Source organism: Danio rerio, chromosome 14, assembly GCF_052040795.2.
Source record: "Danio rerio strain M-AB ecotype USA chromosome 14, GRCz13ab, whole genome shotgun sequence".
Taxonomy (NCBI): domain Eukaryota; kingdom Metazoa; phylum Chordata; class Actinopteri; order Cypriniformes; family Danionidae; genus Danio; species Danio rerio.
In genome coordinates this window covers 21598185-21615320 of record NC_141034.1, presented here as the reverse complement: position 1 = coordinate 21615320, position 17136 = coordinate 21598185, and positions in this window count along the sequence as shown.

Sequence of the window (17136 nt, the reverse complement as noted above, 5' to 3'; positions counted from 1 at the left end):
TGCCAGATAGCAATCTGTTTAGTCAAATTTATTTATTTGTTAATTTTTTTTTTAACTGTGAAAACCCTGATTAATGTTGTAACACAAAATGCACAATGTTATCCTGCTATAAAAGGAACTCCCTCTGGGAGTATTATAGATTTATTTTTCCATTTTTTTCTTTTCAAGTTATACATTGAAAAACCCAAATAAATAAACTACAGATTGCTTTTTCTTATATTTGTCTGAATCCATTTGTCTTCCAATTCCTTTGTGCAGCACCCTTTTTTTTCTTTTACCTTCTGCCACATATTTTGCATCAACATTCGCAGACTCAAATTGTCTTCTCAAGTGTTAAATCAGTCTCCAGTCTGCTCATGTACCATTTTACTATACTTGTCTCTCAAGCCACATGTTGTGACAAGCTCACGCAGCTCTGCCATATAGTGACACATAAACTCAGCAATGGCTTGAAACTGCCACTCTGTGATTACATTCAACCACAGCTGCCTTCACAGCCCTGTTAATGTTTCACATGAAGAAGCTTACTGTAAAGAAGTTCTGTTCTTGTTACGACACTTTTTGTTTAACCTGTTTAAACAAAAGAAATGTCTGTTCATTGGCATCTCAAAGGGCGCTGTACTGTAGGTTTGAACTTTAATTAGTTCCTTTATTTCTGTTCTACAGTTCTAATACGCTTTTTTTATATCTTTCTCATACATTTGATCTCATGTCTTGTTTGATAATCAAGAAGAAAGCGTTTGGTTGTGCAATGCTTTTCACCTCTTCTGCTTTGCTTTGCATTGCTTTCATGGTGTCAGATTTCCTCCCGTATGTTCAGATTCAAAAAGCAAGCAGATGAGCAGAGAACCAAAGAACAGATGAAAACAACTTGAAAAGACAGAAAGCCAGCATGTAAACATGCATACATATGGAAAAAAATAATAAATAAATGAATAAAAATAAATAAATAAAAAAATTGAAAATTCACAGTTTATCTTGTCATAGCGTTTGAAACTGATATTTTTACTTTTTTTTATTCTGTAAACTACTGATTACGTTATCAACAAAAAAAATAAATAATAATAAATAGATAAACGATTTAGAATGTTTTTGCATTAAAAGCCCCCCTACCCCCCATCTACACACACACACATTATTCGCTTTCCTGTTTATTTTTTCCTCAAATTATGTTTAAAGAAATGAAACTTTTTTTCAACACATTTCTAAACATACTAGTTTGTTCTGTTGACTATCAAAAATATATATACCTTAAAGGGGCTAATACCTTTCACCTTAAATTTTATTTTTTATTTTTTTTTATTTAAACTGCTTTTATTTTAACCAAAATAAAACAAATAAGATTTTCTCCAGAATATATATATATATATATATATATATATATATATATATATATATATATATATATATATATATATATATATATATATATATATATATATATATATATATATATACTGTATGTGTATGTATATATATATATATATATATATATATATATATATATATATATATATATATATATATATATATATATATATATATATATATATATATATATATATATTATCAGACATACTGTGAAAATTCTTTTGCTCTTTTAAACATAATTTAGGAAATATTAAAAAAATAAAAAATACAAATTTAAAGGGAAATAATTCTGATTTTAACTGTACATTAACAATGATGTGAGATTTAAGTTGTTACATTTCAAGAAAAAAAGTGACAAAATTAACCATCTACTGCATAGTCACTGCATTTATTTATTACTGCATTTATTTTATTTTGTTTAATTTAATTTAATTTAATTTAATTTAATTTAATTTTATTTTATTTCATTTTATTTTATTTTATTTTGTTTTATTTATTTTTATGTATTTATTATTTTTTATTTATTTATTTATTTTTTTTTAAAAGAGAAGACCTTAGAGTAGCCAATGATGTGCTTTGGTAGTCACATGACAAGCTGTGTTTTTCTGTAGTGTGAATTCTGACAGTCTAGCGTTTATTGTGAGTATTTGCTAAATGCATATGTAAATGTCAATAAAAACAAAGGATCAAACTATGTCAGATCCACAAAAAAAAAAATTTAAAAAAAATAAATAAAAAATAAATAAATAAATAATCTGAAAGATCACCTTCAGTAAGATATGATGACATATTCACAGATCAAAAACATTTTTGTCAAAGTAGTTTTTTGCAAATGGATCAAATGTATATGTTGCCAAATGGCCACACTGTGCAGTAGTGTAAGATGCAGTATTGCAATGGGTTAGCTAGCTAGCAAGGTCAGCTGTGAACTTTTAAGTTTTAACAATAACAACATGAATGTTAGTAATATAATGCTGATTACTTCTATGTTTATGACATTTGCATTATGGATAAAATCTAGTTTTAATGGGAATACTACATTTGAATATATATATATATATATATATATATATATATATATATATATATATATATATATATATATATATATATATATATATATATATATATATATATATATATATATATATTTATATATTAATACAGGGAACAGTGTATTAGCAACCACCACCATGTTCTATGGTAAGTGAAAGAAGAAAAGGACATGCGATGAAAGTGAGGATGAGATGGGTTTTAGTGACCATGAGAATGATTAAGAATGATGCAGACTGGACATTTGATAGAGACAGTTCAGGTAAGTTAACTCAAAGGCAGATAAGACAGGCGTAGTTTAGTATATAGTATAAAATATATATAAATATTGTTAGCTAGTAGCTACATTATTCTGATGCATCTAGATATACTAGACTTGTCATTTGTTTGTTATAATATTTACTGGATAAGTATTTATATTTATTATACGTTGTATACATGATAATGCAATATTATGTTTGTTTTAATAATATTCAGCAAAAAATAATAGAATAAATGAAAACTAATTAGGTTTCAAAAATAAAGTAGTTGTGTTTCAAGAAAAAAAGTTATTAATTTTGCAGGAAAGTGTTGAAATAAAATGTTGAGAACTCATTAAAACCTGTAAAAATAGTCTAAGCTTCAAGAAGGGAAAAAAAAAAATAATATTTTGAAGTTCAATCTCACAATATAATGACTTTAATATTGATGTGATTTTATTTATCATTATTATTGCTTGGTCCTAATCCTCTTCCGTAATTTTATAACCACACAATCCCAATAAATTAACTTCAGAAGAGTTAAGAAGTCAATATCTTGTGGAACAACTCTGGTTTTCAAAAAAAAAAAAAAAAAAGAATGTTATTTTGACCAACTGTCAAAAGAAAAAATAAATAAATCTGGACATTATTGCATGGTTTGGCACCTGTGGAGCTGTGCATCGATAATTTTGGTCTTCAGTGTTTGGACTTCCAGCAGTGCAATTTAAACCACACTGAACTGAAGTAAACTTCAACTCTGAAAACTGGACTGAAACAGTCATAATTTACTAAAACTTTTATGTTAAGCTGCTTTGACGCAATCTACATTGTAAAAGCATGATAGAAATAAACATGAGTTAAATTCAATTATGCTTTCAAGTAGTCTGTCTATCTTTTTTTTTTTTTTTTTTTTTTTTTACATTGTTCCCCATTAATTGTTAACAAAATGACTCTGAAATACACATTCAATATTCAGAAAGGGTCAACATTGCATAATTAAAATAATAAGTAGTCAGACATTGATCACAATCACATCATATCATAATTAAAACTGTATTTTTTTTTAAAATAAATCCTATGATATTATAGTATATTAAAAAAAGAGTAAATGTTTAAAATGATTATATTTTTATAATAAAATATTATCAAATGTATTTTAGGGATGAACTTACATTTGAATGTGTGTAATTACAACACAATCTTATGGCAATTTGCAACTTTTTAATTTAGTGGCTTTTTTGTAGGATCTAATTTGTACAATTTAGTATGATTTGCTCATCACCCTATGATGGTTGGGTTTAAGGTCGGGGTTGAGTGCCACGCCTCCTTTTTAAAATCATAAGTTTTTATATGAATGAACTTGTATGCATTCGTATGCTGCCACTAAACTGACAAAACGTAAAAATACTTTTTCATGAGATCAGGCTGGTAATTCATGGTAATATATAAATGTATACATATGAAAATGGCAAAATGTTACTTTAAATCAGCACTATAACTGAATTAAATGTGCTTATTACATGCTTACAAATCACTTTTTTTACATTTAATTTGATGCAGACTCTAAAATGGAAAGTCTCGTCTTTAAAGCATATATAATCTTTGATTCTAGGGAAAAAGATTTATATAAAATAGCATATTCAAATAAGACTTTTAACGTGTAATGAGATTTTACAATCCTATATTAAATCGCTGAAACTCATAATTATGGATATGCACTGATAAAACATTCCAAGGACTTGTAATTCAGTTAAAATATGCTGGTTTAGGATCATAATACTTGGCAAGCCATTTTATCTATGATTGCTATGACACTAAAATGGCTTATGATGAAAGACGAGACATTTTATCTGAAGATGGAAGCTTATAAGGATACTAGATGTGCTTTTTATGTAAAATGAAATGTCCCACAGAGCATATTTTCAGTCCTGTGGCAGACACTTCAGAATTAAAGGTAAAGTTCACCCAAAACTGAACATTCTGTCAGTATTCACCCTTGACTTGTTCCAAACCTGTTTGAGTTTCTTTTCTCTGTTGAAAACAAAAGAAGATATGTTAAAGAAGCCTGAAAACCTGTAACCATTGACCTTCATAGTATTTTTATTTCAAACTATGGAAGTCAAGTGCTACAGGTTTAAAGATTTCTTCCAAATACCTTCTTTAGGTGTTTGACAGAATAAATCAATTAGTAAAATGAAGAGTGAGTAAACTCATTTTTGGGTGAACTGTTACTTTAATTTAGCAGAAACGTTTGAATGAGGACAAGACTCAAAATATACTTTGACATCAGTGAAATCTAAATTCATATGGTTTATTTTACTATCACACATTGTTATTCTTCAGGTGAACAATTAATATATGCAAGTACATCCACTAGTCTTCAAAATCTGACTATTTGCTTGCACGTTCCTACTCAATATTCTGTTTCAGTTGGAAGTGCTTCAAGATACTGAAATAAAAGTCTCAGCAACTTCTGTTTCATGTAGACCACAGGTGTCAAGGTCAACTCCTGGAGGGCCGCAGCTCTACACAGTTTAGTTTCAACCCTAATTACACACACCTGATCAATCAAGTTGGGGGTAACACTTTAGAATAACTATCTGTTATAACTAGGTGTATACTAGTATAACTGTGCTTTATAAATAGCCAATAGATAACTTACAAGCTGTTAGCACGTTTATAAATGACTTGTTAATTGTATTTTAATGATTTATAACTATTCATAATAATTTAGTAATAGATCATGAACAAGCTGTTAGTAAATTACTTTCTTAAGACTTGTCGAGTATCAGTTAATAGTTTATATTTGTTATTGGGGCATTATTCCAAAGTTGCAACTATGCTTTAATTATTAACTGTAAATGAGGAATAGTTGCAACTAGAATAACACCCAATAACATACTTAAGCTAATAACTAACACTTAACTAATATATCAACTCACACTTTACAGATTAGTTGTTCATAATTTGTTCATAGTTGATCTATTACTAATTTATTAGGTATAGTTATAAATCATTAAAATACAGTTAACAAGTCATTTATAAACTCATTAACTAACAGCTTGTAAGTTATCTATTGGCTATCTATAAAGCACAGTCATTAATAATCAACAAAATTATAAGTTTTATTTAACGAGTCATTTGAAACCCATAAACTAACATTAATGAATTAGTATAGTATTAATGGACTATTAACTCGTTTTAACAGATAGTTATTCTAAAATTCTAAAGGGTTACCAAATTGAGTGCTTTAGGTTAGTTTGATACCTACAGGTAAATGTGTTGAAGCAAGGCTGAAACTAAACTCTGCAGTGCTGCAGATCTCCAGAAATAAAGTTTGACAACCCTGATGTAGACCAAATGATCTTAAACTCAGTTCCTAGAGGGCCACGGCTCTGCAGATTTGAGCTCCAACCACCTTTAACTCACACCTGCTTAATACTGTAGTCTCTATATGCTGAGAATGGACTTGTGTTCTTGTGGAGACCGTACTTGCCAAGTTACCTCAGAAGAACTCGTGAGAACAGAGAACGCTTCTGCTGAGAAATGAGACCCTGCATTCTTCCTGATGGTCACATGACCTTCACACATTTTGAACGAAAATTTATTTAAACATTACAGCATTCAAACTATAATTTATTGTTTTTCCCCTTTTTACAATATATTCTATGCATAAAGACCTTACAAATATACTTTGCACAATACAAATAAACTTTCAACGTCTTATTTAGGGAAACTCCTGAGACAAATAAGTTATATCTCTGAACTTTAATAATAAATCTTTAGAAAATGTCACCTACTTTATTCAGCCGCAATGACTTCTGGGACTTCTGAAGCAAGTTTTGTGCTTAAGTCTACATTGATGCATCGTCAATATCAAGAACACATCCAGTAACTTTCACGCATCCTTCATTCTTGCTATCTTGAATTTTGAAACTGAACTTTGGCGGTAAATGATGATGGTACACAAGAACACGAGGACGCAAGATCACTGACTGACGCATATTGAGAAACAGCTGTAGTCTTGAACATCTTGATTAGTTGGATCAGCTGTGATTGATTAGGGTTGGAGCGAAACTGCAGAGCTGCGGCCCTCCAGGAATTGAGTTTGAGACCATCATGTAGACTTCAAGGACTATTGTATGATATCAATTTTCTGCAAAAGTTACTGAGTTCATGGGGTGAAAAAAATTATAAATAAATAAAACAAAAAATGTAATATTACAATATGCAAAAACTATATGCAAGATAAGCCCGCTGTGATTTAAATTTAACTGAAATGCCATATTTTGGGAACGAAGCACAGGATGTGGAAACAAGAGCAAAGAGAAAGGACCACAGGCACACAACAACAACAACAACAACAACAACAACAACAACAACAACAACAATAATAATAATAATAATAATAATAATAATAATAATAATAATAATAATAATAAATATAGCTGCAAGCAGCAATTAAGGGGCCAAGCACTATTGGCCATAAGGTGGCGCTGCTCCAGACGTTTTTGAGTACTTTCAGGGCATGGGGTTGAAGATGCATACCATGTTTTGTAATGATATGTGAATGTGTTGGTAAAATATAGCATTTTTGGCCAAAAATCGAAATGGGCAACGCCCAAAATGGCTGACCTGTGAAAATCAGACATCATTCGACTCGGCATGCTCTGCCGGATGTAATGAGACCAGTTTCATGAGTTTCTGACGAAAGGTTGAGACGTTATAAGCCAATAAGCAAGTTTTTAGTATCTCCGGACCACTAGGGGGCAGTGCGCCGAAACTCCGCAATTAACCTCAGACCCTAGTTGTCATAACACACACCAAGTTTGGTGTGAATCGGTGAATGTGTTACGGAGATATCGTCTCAAGTCCATTTTCACAAGTTCTTCGTAAAATTTGATTGCAAGTTAAACAAAAACGGTTGGTCAAATCAACTTGAATTCCATAACTTTTGGTTAGCATGGTCTGTAGATCATGTGAGTCAATTTTGGTGATAATCGGAGAAACGGCCTAGGACGAGTTCGATCAACTAGGTTTTTCGAATAATTTTAAATAGCGCGACAAAATTCATGACGGAAAATGACGTCATAGGGTGCGTTTGAATCGGACTGAGCCAAGGAATCAGGGGGAAAAAGAATTTTGATTGTAGCCCATTTGGTTCAAAAGTTATCATGATAAACATATATGAACATTTGGACAAGTGGTGGCGCTAGAGAGTTTAATTTTGAAACTTCATATTTGGTATGATTATTGTTAATACTGTCCTCAATTAATGTGCCAGATGCATACCATGTTTTGTAATAATATGTGAATATGTTGGTAAAATATAGCATTTTTGGCCAAAAATCAAAATGGGCGACGCCCAAAATGGCTGACCTGTGAAAATCAGACACCATTCGACTCGACATGCTCTGCCGGATGTAATGAGACCAGTTTTATGAGTTTCGGACGAAAGGTTGAGATGTTATAAGCCAAAAAGCAACTTTTTTGTATCTCCGGACCACTAAGGGGCAGTGCGCCGAAACTCTGCCTGTAACCTCAGACCCTAGTTGTCATAACACACACCAAGTTTGGTGTGAATCGGTGAATGAGTTACGGAGATATCATCTCAAGTCCATTTTCGCAAGTCCTTCGTTAAATTTGATCGCAAGTTAAACGAAAACGGTTGGGCAAATCAACTTGAATTCCATAACTTTTGGTTGGCATGGTCTGTAGATCATGTGATTCAATTTTGGTGAAAATCGGAGAAACAGCCTAGGACGAGTTCGATCAAATAGGTTTTTCGAAAAATTTAAAATAGCGCGAAAAAATTCATGACGGAAAATGACGTCATAGGGTGGGTTTGAATCGGACTGAGCCAAGGAATCAGAGGAAAAAAGAATTTTGATTGTAGCCCATTCGGTTCAAAAGTTATGATGATAAATATACGTGAAAGTTTGGACAAGTGGTGGCGCTAGAGAGTTTGATTTTGAGACTTCATAATTGGCCTGATTAATGTTAATACTGGCCTCTATCATTGTGCCAAATTATACAACTTTCCCGCATACGCCTATATGGGCTGCCATTCAAATCCGGCGGAAGAAACGGAAGAAGAAGAAGAAGAAGAAGAATAATAATAATAAATATAGCTGCAAGCAGCAATTAAGGGGCCAAGCACTATTGGCCATAAGGTGGCGCTGCTCCAGACGTTTTTGAGTACTTTCAGGGCATGGGGTTGAAGATGCATACCATGTTTTGTAATGATATGTGAATGTGTTGGTAAAATATAGCATTTTTGGCCAAAAATCGAAATGGACGACGCCCAAAATGGCTGACCTGTGAAAATCAGACATCATTCGACTCGGCATGCTCTGCCGGATGTAATGAGACCAGTTTCATGAGTTTCGGACGAAAGGTTGAGACGTTATAAGCCAAAAAGCAAGTTTTTAGTATCTCCGGACCACTAGGGGGCAGTGCACCGAAACTCCGCAATTAACCTTAGACTATAGTTGTCATAACACACACCAAGTTTGGTGTGAATCTGTGAATGCGTTAAGGAGATATCGCCTCAAGTCCATTTTCGCAAGTTCTACGTTAAATTAGTTCGCAAGTTAAACAAAAACGGTTGGTCTAATCAACTTGAATTCCATAACTTTTGGTTGGCATGGTCTGTAGATCATGTGATTCAATTTTGGTGAAAATCGGAGACACGGCCTAGGACGAGTTCGATCAAATAGGTTTTTCGAATAATTTAAAATAGCGCGAAAAAAATCATGACGGAAAATGACGTCATAGGGTGGGTTTGAATCGGACTGAGCCAAGGAATCAGAGAAAAAAAGAATTTTGATTGTAGCCCATTCGGTTCAAAAGTTATGATAATAAACATACGTGAAAGTTTGGACAAGTGGTGGCGCTAGAGAGTTTGATTTTGAGACTTCATAATTGGCCTGATTAATGTTAATACTGGCCTCTATCATTGTGCCAAATTATACAACTTTCCCGCATACGCCTATATGGGCTGCCATTCAAATCCGGCGGAAGAAACGGAAGAAGAAGAAGAAGAAGAAGAATAATAATAATAATAATAATAATAATAATAATAATAAGAACACTAACGAAAGCAATAGGTGCCTACGCACCTACGGTGCTTGGCCCCTAATAATAATAATAATAATAATAAATATAGCTGCAAGCAGCAATTAAGGGGCCAAGCACTATTGGCCATAAGGTGGCGCTGCTTCAGACGTTTTTGAGTACTTTCAGGGCATGGGGTTAGAGATCCATACTATGTTTTGTAATGATATGTGAATGTGTTGGTAAAATATAGCATTTTTGGCCAAAAATCGAAATGGGCGACGCCCAAAATGGCTGACCTGTGAAAATCAGACATCATTCGACTCGGCATGCTCTGCCGGATGTGATGAGACCAGTTTCATGAGTCTCGGACGAAAGGTTGAGACGTTATAAGCCAAAAAGCAAGTTTTTAGTATCTCCGGACCACTAGGGGGCAGTGCGCCGAAACTCCGCAATTAACCTTAGACCCTAGTTGTCATAACATATACCAAGTTTGGTGTGAATCGGTGAATGCGTTAGGGAGATATCGCCTCAAGTCCATTTTTGCAAGTTCTACGTTAAATTAGTTCGCAAGTTAAACAAAAACGGTTGGTCTAATCAACTTGAATTCCATAACTTTTGGTTGGCATGGTCTGTAGATCATGTGATTCAATTTTGGTGAAAATCTGAGACACGGCCTAGGACGAGTTCGATCAAATAGGTTTTTCGAAAAATTTAAAATAGCGCGAAAAAATTCATGACGGAAAATGACGTCATAGGGTGGGTTTGAATCGGACTGAGCCAAGGAATCAGAGGAAAAAAGAATTTTGATTGTAGCCCATTCGGTTCAAAAGTTATCATGATAAACATACGTGAAAGTTTGGACAAGTGGTGGCGCTAGAGAGTTTGATTTTGAGACTTCATATTTGGCCTGATTAATGTTAATACTGGCCTCTATCATTGTGCCAAATTATACAACTTTCCCGCATTCGCCTATATGGGCTGCCATTCAAATCCGGCGGAAGAAACGGAAGAAGAAGAAGAAGAAGAAGAAGAAGAAGAAGAATAATAATAATAAATATAGCTGCAAGCAGCAATTAAGGGGCCAAGCACTATTGGCCATAAGGTGGCGCTGCTCCAGACGTTTTTGAGTACTTTCAGGGCATGGGGTTGAAGATGCATACCATGTTTTGTAATGATATGTGAATGTGTTGGTAAGATATAGCATTTTTGGCCAAAAATCGAAATGGGCGATGCCCAAAATGGCTGACCTGTGAAAATCAGACATCATTCGACTCGGCATGCTCTGCCGGATGTAAAGAGACCAGTTTCATGAGTTTCGGACGAAAGGTTGAGATGTTATAAGCCAAAAAGCAAGTTTTTAGTATCTCCGGACCACTAGGGGGCAGTGCGCCGAATCTCCGCAATTAACCTTAGACCCTAGTTGTCATAACACACACCAAGTTTGGTGTGAATCGGTGAATGCGTTACAGAGATATCGCCTCAAGTCCATTTTCGCAAGTTCTACATTAAATTAGTTCGTAAGTTAAACGAAAACGGTTGGTCTAATCAACTTGAATTCCATAACTTTTGGTTGGCATGGTCTGTAGATCATGTGACTCAATTTTGGTAAAAATCGGAGACACGGCCTAGGACGAGTTCGATCAAACAGGTTTTTCGAAAAATTTAAAATAACGCGAAAAAAGTCATGACGGAAAATGACGTCATAGGGTGGGTTTGAATCGGACTGAGCCAAGGAATCAGAGGAAAAAAGAATTTTGATTGTAGCCCATTCGGTTTAAAAGTTATGATGATAAATGTATGTGAAAGTTTGGACAAGTGGTGGCGCTAGAGAGTTTGATTTTGAGACTTCATATTTGGCCTGATTAATGTTAATACTGGCCTCTATCATTGTGCCAGATGCATACCATGTTTTGTAATAATATGTGAATATGTTGGTAAAATATAGCATTTTTGGCCTAAAATCGAAATGGGCGACGCCCAAAATGGCTGACCTGTGAAAATTAGACATCATTCGACTCGGCATGCTCTGCAGGATGTAATGAGACCAGATTTATGAGTCTCGGACGAAAGGTTGAGACGTTATAAGCCAAAAAATCAAGTTTTTTGTATATCCGGACCACTAGGGGGCAGTGCGCTGAAACTCCGCATATAACCTCAGACCCTAGTTGTCATAACACACACCAAGTTTGGTGTGAATCGGTGAAAGCGTTACGGAGATATTGCCTTAAGTCCATTTTCGCAAGTTCTTTGTTAAATTTAATCGCAAGTTAAACGAAAACGGTTGGTCAAATCAACTTGAATTCCATAACTTTTGGTTGGCATGGTCTGTAGATCATGTGATTCAATTTTGGTGAAAATCAGAGAAACGGCCTAGGACGAGTTCGATCAAATAGGTTTTTCGAAAAATTTAAAATAGCGCGAAAAAATTCATGACGGAAAATGACGTCATAGGTTGATTGTAGCCCATTCGGTTCAAAAGTTATGATGATAAACATACGTGAAAGTTTGGACAAGTGGTGGCGCTAGAGAGTTTGATTTTGAGACTTCATAATTGGCCTGATTAATGTTAATACTGGCCTCTATCATTGTGCCAAATTATACAACTTTCCCGCATACGCCTATATGGGCTGCCATTCAAATCTGGCGGAAGAAACGGAAGAAGAAGAAGAAGAATAATAATAATAAATATAGCTGCAAGCAGCAATTAAGGGGCCAAGCACTATTGGCCATAAGGTGGCGCTGCTCCAGACGTTTTTGAGTACTTTCAGGGCATGGGGTTGAAGATGCATACCACGTTTTGTAATGATATGTGAATGTGTTGGTAAAATATAGCATTTTTGGCCAAAAATCTAAATGGGCGACGCCCAAAATGGCTGACCTGTGAAAATCAGACATCATTCGACTCCGCATGCTCTGCCGGATGTAATGAGACCAGTTTCATGAGTTTCGGACGAAAGGTTGAGACGTTATAAGAAAAAAAGCAAGTTTTTTGTATCTCCGGACCACTAGGGGGCAGTGCGCCGAAACTCCGCAATTAACCTTAGACCCTAGTTGTCATAACACACACCAAGTTTGGTGTGAATCGGTAAATGCGTTACAGAGATATCGCCTCAAGTCCATTTTCGCAAGTTCTACGTTAAATTAGTTCGCAAGTTAAACGAAAACGGTTGGTCTAATCAACTTGAATTCCATAACTTTTGGTTGGCATGGTCTGTAGATCATGTGATTCAATTTTGGTAAAAATCTGAGACACGGCCTAGGACGAGTTCGATCAAATAGGTTTTTCAAAAAATTTAATATAGCGCGAAAAAATTCATGACGGAAAATGACGTCATAGGGTGAGTTTGAATCGGACTGAGCCAAGGAATCAGAGGAAAAAAGAATTTTGATTGTAGCCCATTCGGTTCAAAAGTTATGATGATAAATGTATGTGAAAGTTTGGACAAGTGGTGGCGCTAGAGAGTTTGATTTTGAGACTTCATATTTGGCCTGATTAATGTTAATACTGGCCTCTATCATTGTGCCAGATGCATACCATGTTTTGTAATAATATGTGAATATGTTGGTAAAATATAGCATTTTTGGCCTAAAATCAAAATGGGCGACGCCCAAAATGGCTGACCTGTGAAAATCAGACATCATTTGACTCGACATGCTCTGCCGGATGTAATGAGACCAGTTTCATGAGTTTCGGACGAAAGGTTGAGATGTTATAAGCCAAAAAGCAAGTTTTTTATATCTCCGGACCACTAGGGGGCAGTGCGCCGAAACTCTGCCTGTAACCTCAGACCCTAGTTGTCATAACACACACCAAGTTTGGTGTGAATCGGTGAATGCGTTACGGAGATATCGTCTCAAGTCCATTTTCGCAAGTCCTTCGTTAAATTTGATCGCAAGTTAAACGAAAACGGTTGGTCAAATCAACTTGAATTCCATAACTTTTGGTTGGCATAGTGTGTAGATCATGTGATTCAATTTTGGTGAAAATCGGAGAAATGGCCTAGGACGAGTTCGATCAAATAGGTTTTTCGAAAAATTTAAAATAGCGCGAAAAAATTCATGACGGAAAATGACGTCATAGGGTGCATTTGAATCGGACTGAGCCAAGGAATCAGAGAAAAAAAGAAATTTGATTGTAGCCCATTCGGTTCAAAAGTTATGATGATAAACGTATATGAAAGTTTGGACAAGTGGTGGCGCTAGAGAGTTTGATTTTGAGACTTCATGTTTGGTCTGATTAATGTTAATACTGTCCTCTATCATTGTGCTAAATTATACAACTTTCCCGCATACGCCTATATGGGCTGCCATTCAAATCCGGCGGAAGAAACGGAAGAAGAATAATAATAATAATAATAAATATAGCTGCAAGCAGCAATTAAGGGGCCAAGCACTATTGGCCATAAGGTGGCGCTGCTCCAGACGTTTTTGAGTACTTTCAGGGCATGGGGTTGAAGATGCATACCATGTTTTGTAATGATATGTGAATGTGTTGGTAAGATATAGCATTTTTGGCCAAAAATCGAAATGGGTGACGCCCAAAATGGCTGACCTGTGAAAATCAGACATCATTCGACTCGGCATGCTCTGCCGGATGTAATGAGACCAGTTTCATGAGTTTCGGACGAAAGGTTGAGACGTTGTAAGCCAAAAAACAAGTTTTTAGCATCTCCGGACCACTAGGGGGCAGTGCGCCGAAACTCCGCAATTAACCTCAGACCCTAGTTGTCATAACACACACCAAGTTTGGTGTGAATCGGTGAATGCATTACAGAGATATCGCCTCAAGTCCATTTTCGCAAGTTCTACATTAAATTAGTTCGTAAGTTAAACGAAAACGGTTGGTCTAATCAACTTGAATTCCATAACTTTTGGTTGGCATGGTCTGTAGATCATGTGATTCAATTTTGGTGAAAATCGGAGACACGGCCTAGGACGAGTTCGATCAAATAGGTTTTTCGAATAATTTAAAATAGCGCGAAAAAATTCATGACGGAAAATGACGTCATAGGGTGGGTTTGAATCGGACTGAGCCAAGGAATCAGAGGAAAAAATAATTTTGATTGTAGCCCATTCGGTTTAAAAGTTATGATGATAAATGTATGTGAAAGTTTGGACAAGTGGTGGCGCTAGAGAGTTTGATTTTGAGACTTCATATTTGGCCTGATTAATGTTAATACTGGCCTCTATCATTGTGCCAGATGCATACCATGTTTTGTAATAATATGTGAATATGTTGGTAAAATATAGCATTTTTGGCCTAAAATCAAAATGGGCGACGCCCAAAATGGCTGACCTGTGAAAATCAGACATCATTTGACTCGACATGCTCTGCCGGATGTAATGAGACCAGTTTTAAGAGTTTCGGACGAAAGGTTGAGATGTTATAAGCCAAAAAGCAAGTTTTTTATATCTCCGGACCACTAGGGGGCAGTGCGCCGAAACTCTGCCTGTAACCTCAGACCCTAGTTGTCATAACACACACCAAGTTTGGTGTGAATCGGTGAATGCGTTACGGAGATATCGTCTCAAGTCCATTTTCGCAAGTCCTTCGTTAAATTTGATCGCAAGTTAAACGAAAACGGTTGGTCAAATCAACTTGAATTCCATAACTTTTGGTTGGCATAGTCTGTAGATCATGTGATTCAATTTTGGTGAAAATCGGAGAAATGGCCTAGGACGAGTTCGATCAAATAGGTTTTTCGAAAAATTTAAAATAGCGCGAAAAAATTCATGACGGAAAATGACGTCATAGGGTGCTTTTGAATCGGACTTAGCCAAGGAATCAGAGGAAAAAAGAATTTTGATTGTAGCCCATTCGGTTCAAAAGTTATGATGATAAACGTATGTGAAAGTTTGGACAAGTGGTGGCGCTAGAGAGTTTGATTTTGAGACTTCATGTTTGGTCTGATTAATGTTAATACTGTCCTCTATCATTGTGCCAAATTATACAACTTTCCCGCATACGCCTATATGGGCTGCCATTCAAATCCGGCGGAAGAAACGGAAGAAGAATAATAATAATAATAATAATAAGAACACTAACGAAAGCAATAGGTGCCTACGCACCTACGGTGCTTGGCCCCTAAATATAGCTGCAAGCAGCAATTAAGGGGCCAAGCACTATTGGCCATAAGGTGGCGCTGCTCCAGACGTTTTTGAGTACTTTCAGGGCATGGGGTTGAAGATGCATACCATGTTTTGTAATGATATGTGAATGTGTTGGTAAAATATAGCATTTTTGGCCAAAAATCGAAATGGGCGACGCCCAAAATGGCTGACCTGTGAAAATCAGACATCATTCGACTCGGCATGCTCTGCCGGATGTAATGAGACCAGTTTCATGAGTTTCGGACGAAAGGTTGAGACGTTATAAGCTAAAAAGCAAGTTTTTAGTATCTCCGGACCACTAGAGGGCAGTGCGCCGAAACTCCGCAATTAACCTTAGACCCTAGTTGTCATAACACACACCAAGTTTGGTGTGAATCGGTGAATGCGTTACAGAGATATCGCCTCAAGTCCATTTTTGCAAGTTCTACATAAATTAGTTCGCAAGTTAAACGAAAACAGTTGGTCTAATCAACTTGAATTCCATAACTTTTGGTTGGCATGGTCTGTAGATCATGTGATTCAATTTTGGTAAAAATCGGAGACACGGCCTAGGACGAGTTCGATCAAATAGGTTTTTCGAAAAATTTAAAATAGCGCGAAAAAATTCATGACGGAAAATGACGTCATAGGGTGCATTTGAATCGGACTGAGCCAAGGAATCAGAGGAAAAAAGAATTTTGATTGTAGCCCAGTCGGTTCAAAAGTTATGATGATAAATGTATGTGAAAGTTTGGACAAGTGGTGGCGCTAGAGAGTTTGATTTTGAGACTTCATATTTGGCCTGATTAATGTTAATACTGGCCTCTATCATTGTGCCAGATGCATACCATGTTTTGTAATAATATGTGAATATGTTGGTAAAATATAGCATTTTTGGCCAAAAATTGAAATGGGCGACGCCCAAAATGGCTGACCTTTGAAAATCAGACATCATTCGACTCGGCATGCTCTGCCGGATGTAATGAGACCAGTTTCATGAGTTTCGGACGAAAGGTTGAGATGTTATAAGCCAAAAAGCAAGTTTTTTATATCTCCGGACCACTAGGGGGCAGTGCGCCGAAACTCTGCCTGTAACCTCAGACCCTAGTTGTCATAACACACACCAAGTTTGGTGTGAATCGGTGAATGCATTACGGAGATATCGTCTCAAGTCCATTTTCGCAAGTCCTTCGTTAAATTTGATCGCAATTTAAACGAAAACGGTTGGTCAAATCAACTTGAATTCCATAACTTTTGGTTGGCATAGTCTGTAGATCATGTGATTCAATTTTGGTGAAAATCGGAGAAATGGCCTAGGACGAGT